The sequence below is a fragment of the Silurus aristotelis genome, assembly GCF_946808225.1.
Source record: "Silurus aristotelis genome assembly, chromosome: 19".
Lineage (NCBI taxonomy): Eukaryota > Metazoa > Chordata > Actinopteri > Siluriformes > Siluridae > Silurus > Silurus aristotelis.
The window spans coordinates 12,472,591-12,487,499 of NC_139592.1; the positions used below are offsets into that span (position 1 = coordinate 12,472,591).

The 14,909-nt window shown below is 37.9% G+C and overlaps 1 protein-coding gene and 1 long non-coding RNA gene across 5 annotated transcripts in view; one reads left to right on the forward strand and one right to left on the reverse strand.

Annotated features, from left to right (window-relative positions):
• Window positions 1-1,710: 1,710 nt before the first annotated feature.
• Window positions 1,711-14,909, forward strand: part of LOC310741854 (protein NDRG3-like) — a 57,168-nt gene continuing 43,969 nt past the window's right edge. For 3 of the 4 annotated variants that reach the window (XM_083570225.1, XM_083570226.1, XM_083570227.1), the window contains exon 1: window positions 1,856-2,010. The gene's annotated coding sequence lies outside the window, so the exon portion shown is untranslated. Of the gene's footprint in view, window positions 2,011-14,909 lie in introns of all 4 variants that reach the window. The other variant, XM_083570229.1, reaches the window with a different exon arrangement.
• On the reverse strand, window positions 6,977-11,385 carry LOC310741893. The gene is made up of 4 exons (XR_014538086.1): window positions 11,018-11,385; window positions 10,503-10,848; window positions 8,172-8,903; window positions 6,977-7,645 (listed from the first exon to the last, which is right to left on the reverse strand). It is a non-coding gene; the product is annotated as an uncharacterized lncRNA (long non-coding RNA).

Below are 14,909 nucleotides of genomic sequence, written 5' to 3' on the forward strand. Positions count from 1 at the left end.
TCCTTAGAGGCTGTAAGACAGTGGTACCACGAGTAGGCACTGGTCTGGAAGTGAAGAACAAACCCTTTCCCAGGCTGAGACAAGCTAGCTAGCTTCGGTTTTGTCTGACCAATTCTCACGATGTCTAGCATTTTCTTGAAAAAGTATGTCTGAAACCAAATTATTTTCTAATCCTCCGTAGGCATAAAAAAAGTCTGTTTTGCCAGTCGAACTTGGCTGTTACAGTTTCCCTCTGACCAACCAATCAGAGGACGGAAAAATGCCTCCGCTATTCTGTAAGACGAATATGAAATCTGATTGGTTAAAGAAACAGAGCTTATTCTTAAGGAGAGAATGGAAAAAAGGGCCAGCAGTATTGACTTTGAAGGCACTGGGCAGATTAGATTGACATGGCAGCACATAGAGGAAATCTGAAAATCTGAAATCTGTTTGGATAAAAAAATCTAACATACACCTACTACCAGCAGAGAAGGCTTTGCTGGCCCTGACGGCCCACCACTGTTAAAAACTAAAATATTGACTGTATAGTAAAATCCAGACAAATCAAACACTTTTGGCTGAATGGCTTTAACATTCTAAATGTTCTAACTTGCTGTCCATGATGAAATCGCTGACATGGTAACGCACTTGGTCAGAATATTAACAGTTGCACAGCTCTCGATGTACACAGGATGATGTCTTTCAGCATTCTGACTTACAAAGTTTGGTGCTCCCTGTGACTGTGCATGCAGCCTTGTGCTGAAATCTTCTGGCATGTTACAAAACTAGTTTTTGATACCAGTTTGTATATACACTATATGTTTGTGGAGACCTGGCTGTTAAATTCATATTCAAAAAGTGAATAGTGCAATAAATGGACATTCTGTGCAACCCAGACGAGGATGGGGTCCCTCTTGAGTCTGGTTCCTCTCAAGGTTTCTTCCTTATGCTGAGTTTTTCCTTGCCACAGTCACCACTGGCTTGCTCATCAGGGACAAACTTAGGCTTATAAAGAACATCTTATTCATTTTTATCACATTATATTTGTAAAGCTGCTTTGAGACAACGTTCATCGTTAAAAGTGCTATACAAATAAAAATGAATTGAATTGAATTATGTGATTTTTGAACATCCCATTCCACAATTAGTCCCCATTTGCTCTTATAATAACCTCCACTCTTCTGGGAAGATGTTGCACTAGATTTTCGAGTGTGCTTGTGGAAATATGTGCTAATTCAGTCACAAGGGTGTTAGTAATGTCAGGTACTGATGTAGGTGAGGTGAGGAGGCCTGGGTTGCAGTCAGTGTTCACATTCATCATGCTCAACAGGCTTGAAGTAAGGGCTCTATAGCAAGCCACTAAAGATTGTTCACTCCAACCCATGTAAAGCATATTTTCATAGTGTTTGTTTTGTGCACTGAGACATTGCCATGCTTGGAACAGGTTTGGGTCTCCTAAAGTGAAGGGAAAATTGTATGCTCTTGCATGCCTTCAGTTTTATGATAGTTTGGAAAAGAAACACACATGGCTGAAAAAGTCAGTTGTTTCAATACTTATGTCTATATAGGGTATATGAGAGAGTAAGAGAGAAATAAAGAGATAAATAGATATACACACATGAGCACGTGTGTGTGTGTGTGTGTGTGTGTGTAGAGAGAGAGAGAAAGATATAGAGATTTTGATGTGGATGTAGCTGTGGTCATATCCCCCCTTTGTCAGTACTGTAAAGCTAGACGGCGCTATGGAATGGGCGGAATCATAAATAGGTCTTTGCTGTATTTAAACTGCACTGCGTAGTGTAAAACAACACATATGCAATACGTGTTGGAGTGGCCTTGTTTCGGGAGCAGGAAGCCATTTGGGATACAGCCATGGTCGCTCTTGACTCCGCCTCCTTGAGTAAAATCGCCGTTCCCCGGAGCGCTGATGATCAGAGCTCAGCGAGTCTGCACACGTCTGTGTCTCGGTCAAATACACACGGTCACTCAACGGCTCTCGTTCTGTTTCTGCAGTTTTCCCCTCGCAAAACGGTAAGAATGGGTTTTTTAATATATATATATTTCCTGTTTTCCTCCTGTGTAAGGTTATTCGGACAACTTCTCTTAATGACACCATTGCTATTTGTCCACATAACGGCGCAACAGAGACTGGAGTACCGCTTCAGCCGCAGCTCCAGCTCCTCCGCTAGCTAGCTCACCGTTAGCTCAATAGCTGCTAGATAACTAGCTGTCAAGCTACCGAGCTAGCTATCATGAACGCGTTCACCTTCACGTCTAAAGATATCCTGTTGAGACTGGGTACCTGAGATACCCTGGATACTAATAAAGCCTTGTAAGCATTTCCAAAGGCCGAATACCTGAATACACACTTTCTCTCTGTTAGCTGTCTTGCTAAAGCTGTGTCTACTGTCCACTGTCCACACAGAGCCTCAATGCCAGAAGGTCACTCATCTCCATTACAGGTGCAGGACACGCGAGCAGGTCGTTGTTACTGGTTTTTGCACTTCGCAATACACACAACGAGATGGTTAATACAGACGTGTTTCTTTTTAAATGACTTTACGGACAAATACTTCGCTCACATGCATTATTGGTGTATTAGTGGTGTATCAGGTGTCCTAAATGTATTTTAACGTCCACGGGTGTGGGTGTAAATATTAGGGATGAGCACCAAGTCTCCATTTCAATATGTGGTATATTAGGATTATTGTGTGATGGCTGACAGCTGTGTGTGTGTGTATGTATATAGTTGAAAAAGAAAGGATTCATAAACCTTATGGAAGAGTGTTGAAACGTGCTGCAGTACTGCGCTGTTCAGGGCCTCACTCTGATTGGTCAGAAGGGGTTGATTAAATTCTCTAGAACAGCAGCTGGGACAGGAGACAACCTCGGGCCGCGTCCTAATCAGCTTCCCTCGATCCCTCGCTCACTTTCGAACCACTTTCCAACCATCACACGACCGACTTACTACTCATCAGTCACTGTCAAAATTTGAAATCTGAAATATTTATGATTTTAGATGATGTTCGCTTCATATGTATATTCCTGTCCTGGCACTTCGCTTCAAGGATAATAGGTCGGCTAGTGGAGTTTTATAAATACATTTTATATAAATACATCCGTATAACGAGCATCAAGTAAACATAAATATTCATTTGAGAATTCCAATCAGCTGCTTAGATTTGCTTAGTTGGCCGAGAGTTCGTCTGACATTTTCCTTTTTTTTTAATTCTGAGAGGATTCGGAAAATGTGACCTAATTTTCATTCCATTTAGATGCTGTGTCTGAAATTGTTCACTTGTTCGTTCATTCATTCATTCTTTCACTCATCCTTTATTTACTCATTTATTTATCCCTATAGCAGATGTGCCCAAACCTTCTACTATGAAGGGCCTAAAGTCAAAGTGTCAGTTGGTGTGTGTACATTGAATGTGCACTCGAAAATTAGAGTGCGTTGTAGATAAAAAATTAATTGTTCACTCAGAATTTGTACACAATGGCTGACACTCGATATGGAACACTGTATAGGAGATAAGGAGCGCTTTCAGATGCAGCACTGAAGTGTCAGTGTTCCCTGGATTTTTGCAGTGCATTGTGGGATTTATTTAGAGAGTGAGTGTTCTAGTACTGGACGGATTTTGAATTGAGACAGTCCGTAAAATGGTTGACTCCCTGATCAGCGTCTTGTCTAAGATTGTCCTGATTGAGACATAGCCAGAAGTCACAGGTAAAATTTGTTTTAAATCCCAGAGATGTATTTATCCATTTAAGTATTGATGTGTATATATTATTTTTCTATTGACCTATTTTTAATATAGTTTAGGAGCATTTATTTATCAAATACAATTTTAATAGACTAGCATGACTAATCCAAGCTAGTGTAGCGCAAAATTTAGTGTAGGGGGTGCACACGCATAACTAAACAAAATAATGTTCATATTATGTTATTATACAGGGCTGCAACAACTAAAGGATAAAATCGATAATGAAATTCGTTGTAAATGAATGGCGTTATCAATTAGATGGGCTGCTCAAGTACGATTATGTCTTGGTGTATACGATTAAGCATGCTGTTAAAATGTGTGTTTGTATTTGTCACAGACCACCTGCTCGCCTTTCTGACATAAGCACACTTGTTTACTCCACACTAGCTAGTGAGATACATCAGATAAAATTAGGTCACTTAAAGGATTTGTGCTCTAGGCAGTCAGTGCAGTAGAAATACATTGGTGTCCAAACGAGCTAAAACACCAGCGTAATAGCGTGTGCTTATTGTCATGGTTAACATCCTGCAGGAGCTGGAAGTATCTTCATATAAATTAGGTCTGGTGTATGGGATTAACTCGGCTAATAAAACACATAAGGACACACATGTGCATCACATTTGAATTTATCAAACAGCACCACAAACACTACGTTTATGGTGTCTGGCAAACGGCCTTAAACGGAGAGGCTTTGATGTCTCCCCCAATAAATAGATCCTGATACTGGTTCACTACGCGGCAGCTCTGAGACTGCGTCTGACTTCATTAACATCTGATGTTAAACGCAGTAGTGAAATATGCACTTGGGGTTAGAGAAAAGCGTGATTTCAAGGCACAAGATATAATGTTCAATTTACTCTATTTTAATAATTGTATTTTTATCCGTTCTGTTTTAATGACTTGAACGTCAAATAATTTTTTTGCTGGATCAAAGACGTGTTGTTTCAGATTGAATTACGTGTTGAAGCATAAATTCTGTGCTTTCTTGCTGCAACTGTGTAAATGGCCTGGACCGTCCGATCATACTAAACATCCATTTTCTTGATGTGCAACCAAATAAAGGTTAGTAAACAAAACAAATTAAACAGTCAGCCTCTGGGAATTAAGAAAATGGTTTTTATCTGTGCACATGCACTAACCCTGCTGGAGGAACTTATCCCCTTGCACACACCTTATCCCCTTGCCTCTTATGTGGACACTGTGGCCAACCCACTTTTCTTAAACACTAAATGAGAAAATATATAAAAGTTGAATTCGTGATGATTGCTGTTTGGAATATGGATCCTGTAGGAATGAAAAAAAGGAACAAATTGCTTTAGCCATGTCTTCTGTTATTGCTTATTGTGTTAAACGTTTTGCTCTTATATTTATTTTTAGACCGTCAGGTAGCAGTAGTGTAATAGAACATGGGAAATGGAAATCTTAATAAAAGACTGTTAATCTGTATGTGATATAAAGGCATCAGGGGTCAGGCCAGTTTCTCTTTGCTCTTAAGCTGTTTTCCTTTGTAGGATGCACACACCACTTCAGTTTGACTTAATTCAATTGTGCCACAAAGTAGATTATGTAGACATTATCACAAAGCAGCTTTAGTGAAATCCGGATATAGCACCAATTATGAAGTGGCAAGAAAAAAAACAAAACATGTCAAACATATCTTGAGACCAGACTCGGAAGAAAGCCTATTAGGTGACGCCAGACAGTGACTTCTTAAGCATATATACATGGACACCAAGAAACCGGAATTTGTGAATTTTGGAATTACATGTTTTTTTTGGGGCAGTGATTATCCACTGCATTTCACAGAATAAATATACCTCCAGCTCATGTGGTCAGCTCTACTGCATATCCTCTTTCTCACTAAGCCTGGTTTTCAGCAACAGTGCTCATATTGATTATATTGATTAGGCTGGACCATGATCCACTATCTTATCACAGTTAGTTTTCCTGCTAGCAAAATGTGAACGGTCCTCTCCAAAATAAATGCAATTAAACCTGGATAACTGATCACCATTATTATATATAAAAGAAAATCACCTTTATGAATGATTTTTATTGTTTCTATACACCAAATGTTGTTGGATTGGAAATTGTATACTTAAATATACTACAGTGTAAGCACAAATGTATTCTGTTTTCTGTCTTTTTTCGTTTGCCTGTTTTTTCATGGTATAGAATTCACCAGATCCATATGACTATGTGGATTTATTTGTGTATCAGCTTTCTTAGCCATTCTGCTGTGTTGCTAAACAAACTGAAGAAAAGTTCCTACTTTTATGTTATTGGTTTGTTCATGTCTGTGACGTAATAATCGAATCAAATAGTGTCTCGTTCATGAAACAATTTGAGGTGCCTCAGTATCATGGTACGTTCGATTTATGTTTCTTTACCATATTAAATCGTCATAGAGCCACCACGCATTAAAAAAATATATTTTTGATAAAACCTGGTGGATAAAAATCCACTTATGCAGGTATAAAACATTTGTTATTTTCTGTTTGTCCGGTGCCTAAGCTTAAATAGGGGTTAAGTGCTTTAGTCTGCAAAAGAGCTCAGGAAAGTAGAGCTACGTTATAATGACTGGAAATGTTTCCCTGCACCATGTATTACTGCGGCTTTTCCCCAAACTATAGATGTATTGAATTGCTGATTTTACATCTTTGATCTGATATGTTTATTAAATGTGTCATTATAGAGCATAGATTATCAGGGACTGTTGATTTACAGCCTACCAGCATTCTCTCAACCATGTGGGATTTGTTCATGATATGCATGTTTAAACATTAACATGCTTCAGTTGGTGTATACATTTGCATGACCATAAGATTAGTATGTGCTTTTAAACATCCCATTGAATATTTAGTCCTGTTTTGCCTATATTTTAGATTGTGCTTCCGGAGGTTTGTGCTCATCACAAAGTTGGTCACGGTCAGTTACTGTTGTAGGGTGAGGAGGCCTTTAATGGGGTTGATGTCAGAGCTCTATAGCAGGTCACTCATCCCTATTGATCCCCATCTTCCACTTCAACCCATGTAAACTAAATCTTCATGGAGCTGGCTTTATGAACTGGAGCTTTGTCTTGCTGGAACAGATTATAGTCTCCTAGTTCAAGTGATGGGAAAATGTAATGCTAGTACATTGAAAGACACCCTAGACAGTTGTGTGCTTCCAAGTTTGTGGTAACAGTTTGGGAAAGAACCACATATGGCTGGAAAAGTCACAAGTCCCAATACTTTTTACATTTTTTCATTTCATAGTGGAAACTGTGCGCGCCACAGAAATAATAAATACAACAACACCTATATGAATGATTGTATCTGAGTGAGTAGAAAGTGTTGATGTAACAGCAGCTCTGAATGTATTGCAGACTGCAAGGGTTTGATTAATGTTTTTGTATTGATATGGTCATGGTTTTTCACAGAGAGGCCATTTATTAAAGGAGACTCCAGTGTCAATACTTTGTAACAGTGAGACATAAGGAAATAAAGCTGCAGAATAAAGGGCTTTGTGTTTTCTTCAAGAGAGAGGAAGAAGAGAATAGCTGTTTATAGCTAATAGTTTCAACATTAGTTGTCAATTATTGGCAGATATTCCGCAACAATATATGTCACTCTGCATTGATGAAAAGCATGAGGATTCATTTAGGATTGCATTTCATTTTTTTGAAAGAAAAAAAAAGAACTTTACTGTATATGGTTCTTTAAGAGCATACTTAATTTGAGATAAAGATGTTCCTAATATATATTTTTTTAGTAGATTAAGTGTTTATTTTTTTAGTATTTGTTAAACATGCAGTGAAAAGTGAAGACTCATCCACTTCCTGTTTATATTTCATACTTAATTAGACTAAGCAGTGGATGATCATTCACAATTGTACACTTTCTCGTTTTTTTCTACAGTGCCTTAACAATAATAATAATAATAATAATAATAATAAACTTTATTTTGTATAGTGCCTTTAAAAGAAGTTTCTCAAAGTGCTTGACATAAAAGAAGGAATTAAAAGATACCCATAATATTGCAGACACTAAAACTAACCATACAAAAAATAAAAACCCAATAAATAACAAACAAAGAAGTCACATAAAAGCTACCCTAAAAAAGTACGTTTTAAGATGGAATTTTTAAAACACTCAGGGATTCTGCATTCCTAATTTCTGAGGGCAGGGAATTCCACAGTTTGGGAGCCAAAGAAGAAAAAGCCCCGGTCACCCACAGTTTTTAGCCGTGTTTTTTGGGCAGTTAAAGAGTCTTAAACTCTTTCCAGGCCACGCTTTTATTTATTGCTTAATGTTTCCTGACAAATTAGACTTACTGACTCCTCCTAAATTTCTATGAAAGCTTTTTAAATTTCTGCTTTCACATCTTGCTCCTCTGCCAGTAAATAAAGCTGAAACCTCTCACGTTAAATGGGAATTAGCAATGAGCAGTGGGCAATGAGTTTCAAACAACGGCTCATCTGATTGATATTCAGTTTCTCCAACCCAAGTTTATGGAGTGAAAACTCACTTGGATGCTTGTTGTTGCTCTTTTCATATCACCTAATCTCCTCTTCCTATCACTATACCAACAGCCTTCCAGGGCACATGCAGCTCTGTGTTTTCTCACACCCCATACTTCCTGCCTGCTTTGCTCCTTAAAGCCCTCCATTAATGAACTTGGCAGCTTCTGTTTCCATTATATGGACAGGAATCAAAGCAGGAGTTAGTTGTGAACATTACACACCCACCCGAATGGCGCTCGTCTGTCTGCTTGGAGCATGTCATTTTCCAGTATTTCAGACTGCTGTGCACTTCATGGGACAACGGAGAGGCGTCGGCTAGTAACCAGAAAGCGGGAAGTAGACGATTCGTCATGGCATAATCAATGTCTTTTATGATCTCTTGCTTTGTTATGGCACCTCTGTACCTGGTCTAGCTGATGTTATTCTTGCTGATGTCAAACATGAATTTAAAACACTCAGGGCACTGATGCTATGGTACAACTGAATACAAAGAGACAATTCAGATTTAAACAGGGATACGAGTAGGACACGCACTCTACTTTCTTCCTACCCTTCTAAAATCCTACCTAAAGGCTTTGCTGGAATGGTTCACAGGGCAGTTGGGATTGTTTTTACTTTCATGCAAGTGTGAGCAAAAAATGAAGCTTATGAGAAAACTACAGTGAGGAAAATAAGTATTTGAACACCCTGCTATTTTGCAAGTTCTGCCACTTAGAAATCATGTAGGGGTCTGAAATTGTCATTGTAGGTGCATGTCCACTGTGAGAGACATAATCTAAAAAAAAAAATCCAGAAATCACAATGTATGATTTTTTTAACTATTTATTTGTATGATACAGCTGCAAATAAGTATTTGAACACCTGAGAAAGTCAATGTTAATATTTGGTACAGGAGCCTTTGTTTGCAATTACAGAGGTCAAACGTTTCCTGTAGTTTTTCACCAGGTTTGCACACACTGCAGGAGGGATTTTGGCCCACCCTCCACACAGATCTTCTCTAGATCAGTCAGGTTTCTGGCCTGTTGCTGTTTGAGTTTGAGTTTGAGCTCCCTTCAAAGATTCTCTATTGGGTTTAGGTCTGGAGACTGGCTAGGCCACGCCAGAACCTTGATATGCTTCTTACAGAGCCACTCCTTGGTTATCCTGGCTGTGTGCTTCGGGTCATTGTCATGTTGGAAGACCCAGCCTCGACCCATCTTCAATGCTCTAACTGAGGGAAGGAGGTTGTTCCCCAAAATCTCGCAATACATGGCCCGGTCATCCTCTCCTTAATACAGTGCAGTCGCCCTGTCCCATGTGCAGAAAAATACCCCCAAAGCATGATGCTACCACCCCCATGCTTCACAGTAGGGGTGGTGTTCTTGGGATGGTACTCATCATTCTTCTTCCTCCAAACACGTTTAGTGGAATTATGAACCAAAAGTTCTATTTTGGTCTCATCTGAACACATGACTTTCTCCCATGACTCCTCTGGATCATCCAAATGGTCATTGGCAAACTTAAGACGTGCCTGGACATGTGCTGGTTTAAGCAGGGGAACCTTCCGTGACATGCATGATTTCAAACCATGACGTATTACCAACAGTAACCTTGGAAACGGTGGTCCCAGCTCTTTTCAGGTCATTGACCAGCTCCTCCCGTGTAGTTCTGGGCTGATTTCTCACCTTCCTTAGGATCATTGAGACCCCACGAGGTGAGATCTTGCATGGAGCCCCAATCCGAGGGAGATTGACAGTTATGTTTAGCTTCTTCCATTTTCTAATGATTGCTCCAAAAGTGGACCTTTTTTCACCAAGCTGCTTGGCAATTTCCCCGTAGCCCTTTCCAGCCCTGTGGAGGTGTACAATTTTGTCCCTATTGTCTTTGGACAGCTCTTTGGTCTTGGCCATGTTAGTAGTTGGATTCTTACTGATTGTATGGGGTGGACAGGTGTCTTTATGCAGCTAACGACCTCAAACAGGTGCATCTAATTTAGGATAATAAATGTAGTGGAGGTGGACATTTTAAAAGCAGACTAACAGGTCTTTGAGGGTCAGAATTCTAGCTGATAGACAGGTGTTCAAATACTTATTTGCAGCTGTATCATACAAATAAATAGTAAAAAAATTCATACATTGTGATTTCTGGATTTTTTTTTTTAGATTATGTCTCTCACAGTGGACATGCACCTACGATGACAATTTCAGACCCCTCCATGATTTCTAAGTGGGAGAACTTGCAAAATAGCAGGGTGTTCAAATACTTATTCTCCTTACTGTATGAGGCATGCGATACATTTACAGCATTCATTCATCTATTTGATCATACCTTTTTTCTAACTGCCTGGTCAGGATGCCAGAGTTTTTACTAGTTTTAGTTTTTGAAAATACATCTGTATACATATCTATGGCCTTCACCTATGGTTGTATTTAAATGTAATTGCAATTTATGCATTTTTTGTGGTAACTTTGGTTCACATACAAAAAAAATCTAATTAATGTAATAATAAAAATATGAATAACACTTAACATATACAAATAGTGCTATTAGTTTACAACACTAGTAAGAATTCAGGTACAATAATAGCAGGGCACAGGGTACACATAAAAACAGTCTAGGTTTCTATGTAATTTGATCATTTACAATTGTACCGAGAGTCAACACAATCAGGCAGTTTCCCCAATCATATCCTTTTATAAAATCTAAACACTTAAAAGTTTTTACTCACAAATTAAACCAAACTGCTTTTCTGCACTTCTTACTTGGCATAAATGTTAATTCAATCTATGGCTGTTAAATTCAACTCACTAAGACTTCACTGGCTTTGAATAAGGGACTTAATGTTTTTTTTTTACCTGTCTTGCTAGTTTTTGTATTGATGTTGTTCTTGCTTTACTACAGTCCATCACATCTCTGAATTTACCTGTTTAGGATGGAACATGCAGTTTGTAGTGGCCTTTGGTTTTAAAGGTCCATGATGATCAGATTAGGTGAGGTTTGTGGTAGTCAGTTTGCTATAATTCTTGTGGTTATGTAAGAGAATGTAAGAGAAGGCTCAAATGGCTTGTTTAAGTTACCTGAGGAACATCTGGCAATAGACAAACGTGCTCCTAAATGTGATGTCCCAGGAACAGCGATGTCACTTCCCGCACTTGAGTATTCGTTTGAACTGGTCTACACGAATCATTAGAATTATTGATGAATCATTAGGATTTTACTAGCTGTTTTCAGAACATTTTTTCCTTTGCTCTTGTAAAGGAGCAGCCAGTGTGAAATGCTCCTACATGTGGGCTTTCATGAACACTCCCTGCACTTTCAGTGGCTTTTTAACTTCACACTGAGTCAATTCAGCTTGTTCACAGCTGGGTGAGTTACACTTTGAAAACGATCTGATATATATATATTTATTTTTGCTTTATTTTTTGTTGTTGCTTTTTTTTCTGCGTTGTTTTCCAAAATCAGAAATAAAATAGCCTTCCCTATTATGTGAATAACTGCATCTCAACACATTGTAATTGGGCAAATCTCCAGAGAGATAGTGTTTAATTAACAGTAGAAAATCATCTCGCTGATATGTAAGTGGCATCCTGTGAGCATTGTGATTTTTAATTCAGTATAAATCTTTAATGGAAATGAATTTTCTTCAGTATTTACACAAAACTCAGTAGTAGCAGTTCTGCTCGAATCTCAAGAAAAAAACAGTAAAAGCTTATCCAGAAAAGTAACTTGTTTCATTTTAAGCCCCATGAACAGCAGATTCCAAATTGAAAGTTGTGCATGATTCTGGCAAGGACTGAAGTGGCATCTGCACTTGAAATGAAAATTTAGTGGTATTGTAGAAGAGCGGTTTGTCCTCAAGTCATTGTCTGTGCTTGAAGGAGGAAGGGATAAATTCTTTAGCAGTGAGAACGACCTTGACGTAGATACGAGTTTGACCTTCCGTCAGGCACACAGTTGTTTTACCTCCACGCCTCACTGGTCGCCTGTCTCTGCGTGAAGACCGTGGATGTGATGTAGGTCACGTGCTAGTAAAGTGATCCTCAGCATGGTTGGATCTGTTGAATAATACATGGACCTGCAAAAATTTAGTTGAATTTCCTGTTGAGCCGCGTTTCCTCCCCAATGCGCCGCATCATCCCGAATGCCGTTAGATGGAGACCACCATAATCGGATCACTATTGAATTGTGTGCTGTGAAAGAATGACACTGCTAGATCAGCACAATAACACTGCAGGTAGTGTTGATGCTTTACAGGGTGCAGGGTTTGATCTTGAGCTTGGGTTACTGTCAGTACAGAGTTTCACAAGCTCTTTATATGTTCACATGTAGGTACTTTTTCTTGTTTACTCCCACCTCCTAAAAAAAAATAAAAAAAATTATATATAAAAATAATATAAATTAAATAAAATAAAAAATATTTTTTGGTTTATTAGGAACACTATATTTCTTACTTTCATTGAAGCATGTGTTTAGTGGACACTCCATAAGATTTAATCTAAAATGAAAATGTTTTGCACAAATTGTGGAGTCGTTGCTTGCTTGAGTGCCCATTTCTGTATATTCTGTATAGGATGTCTTTTGCATGTGGTCACATTTCATTTTTCACCTTTACTTAAACTTGAAGACCCAAACCTGTTCCACATGACTTTGCCCTGTGCACAAAGCCAGCTCTAATAAAATGTACATGGGTTGGGGTGGAGGAAAACCTTTACGCCTCCTCACCCTACAGCAGTACCTGACTTTACTAATGCCCTTGTGGCTGAATGAGCACGAATCTCCACAATTCAAGCACAATTGATTATCTAGTGAAACATCTTCCCAGAAGAGTGGAGGTTATTATTACATCAAATGGCCACTAAATGTGAAATGGGATGTTCAGTTTAATTCCCCAAGTATTTATTTATTTTTTGCCTCCATTTATGTTTTAGTCATGTGATTGAAAATACTTCCGTGAAATAAATGCTTCACTTTTACAGAGGTAGAAGCTGGTTAAAGAGTAATATTCAGAGAACTTCATGCCTGAATGGAGTTGGGATTCAGAAACTTGCAGGCGTTTACAAATGTTTTTGTATAGACGGTTAAGTCAGTGTGCTTTTAGATACATTCATGAATGTAACACAGATACTTTGGGATGCATTTGTTATCTTTTTTGCAAAGACATTAGCACAGATTTTCCCCCCACACTTCTGGTAGAGTAAGTAACTAATTAGTTTGGGAGTCATGCGGTTTCGGCAGTGTTTTTCAGGCATTATAAACAAATTCTAAAAGCACCGTTTTTTTTTTTTTTTTTTTTTTTTTGGTTTGTTTTGGCCACACTTGCGTTTCTAGTCCGTTTCCCAGTTGTTTGTCATCCACAATAAAGTTTGTTTTGACAACATAAACATAATAAATACTTTCCTGTGCCCCCCGCTCTTGCGTGTATACTGTACAACACCGTCAGATATGCAATTAAAATACCTAACTGCACTGCAACAGATCCTGCCATCTTTCAGTTCAGGAAATCACATGAAAGTGTGTGGTGTTATGGACTGCACCTTATACTTCTTTCACTTCTGCGGTTTGTGCATCATTATAGTTTCAGATTTAAACAGATTTTATGGGGTAAAAAGAGTTTTTCACAGTTTGGTTTTCAAAGTTCTGGAACAATATTCTTTATACTTTGCTTCATACTATTCTTCATAATAATAATTATTATTGCAATATCAACTGTGTCCATTGAATCAGTCAGGTTTCATTAAACTGTTTGTAATTATTGCAAAATTTGTACCATTTCTAAGCTTTTTTTTTTTTTTTTTTTTTACTAGAAAGGTTTACATATATAAAAATATATTTATTATAGTTTTACTGTAAACTTTACATTTATTATAGTTGCAGTGGATTTCTGTGTTCTATATAGAATTGCATTTTATTTTATTTATATATATATATATATATATATATATATATATATATATATATATATATATATATATATATAAAATAAAATCTATCGTGATAAGTGTTATCTGAGCAATGTCAGCTGATGCTGAAGATTTCAGGATCAGAACCATAAGCGATATGAAGCATCTCTAGTTTGAGTCAGTATTATGGCTGAGAGGATTCGAAAAGCTCCTTAGAGAATATTAAGGGTTTTTTTTCCCTTTTTTTTTTTTTTTAAGACAGGCATTTTAATCACAGGCTATTTTTGCAATCTAAAAGGAAAAGGTGAAATTCAAGCTTTCTGTTGCTTATAACAGTAAAATACTATTCTCATCTGTGCAGCCTAATGCTTTGTTTATATGAATTTAATTTTGTCATCTTTATTTTGCAACTTTCAGGTCTGACTGTAAATAAACAGTCCCTGTTGATGTTTATCTTCAACCGACTCTGCAGGCAAAGCAGTGGTGTGTGGAGTAAATACACTGAAATGATCTTAAACAGAAGGCACACCTGCCTTTGTGCCAGTTGTGTTGTACTAATGTTGATGACTTTTTTATGCTAATAGTAATAATTGCAGTGGTCTAGGGGGATTCCAGGATAGCTGTTCTTTTTTTCCCATCTTAGTGAAATAAAAAACAAGGTAAAAACATTTAGAATAATGTTTCTGGCAGACAGATAAGGAAGTGTATGCTACAATAATGATTCTCCAGTCTGCAACTGTAGACTGTCTGGTTCCTCTCAAGGTTTCTTCCTCATGACATCTA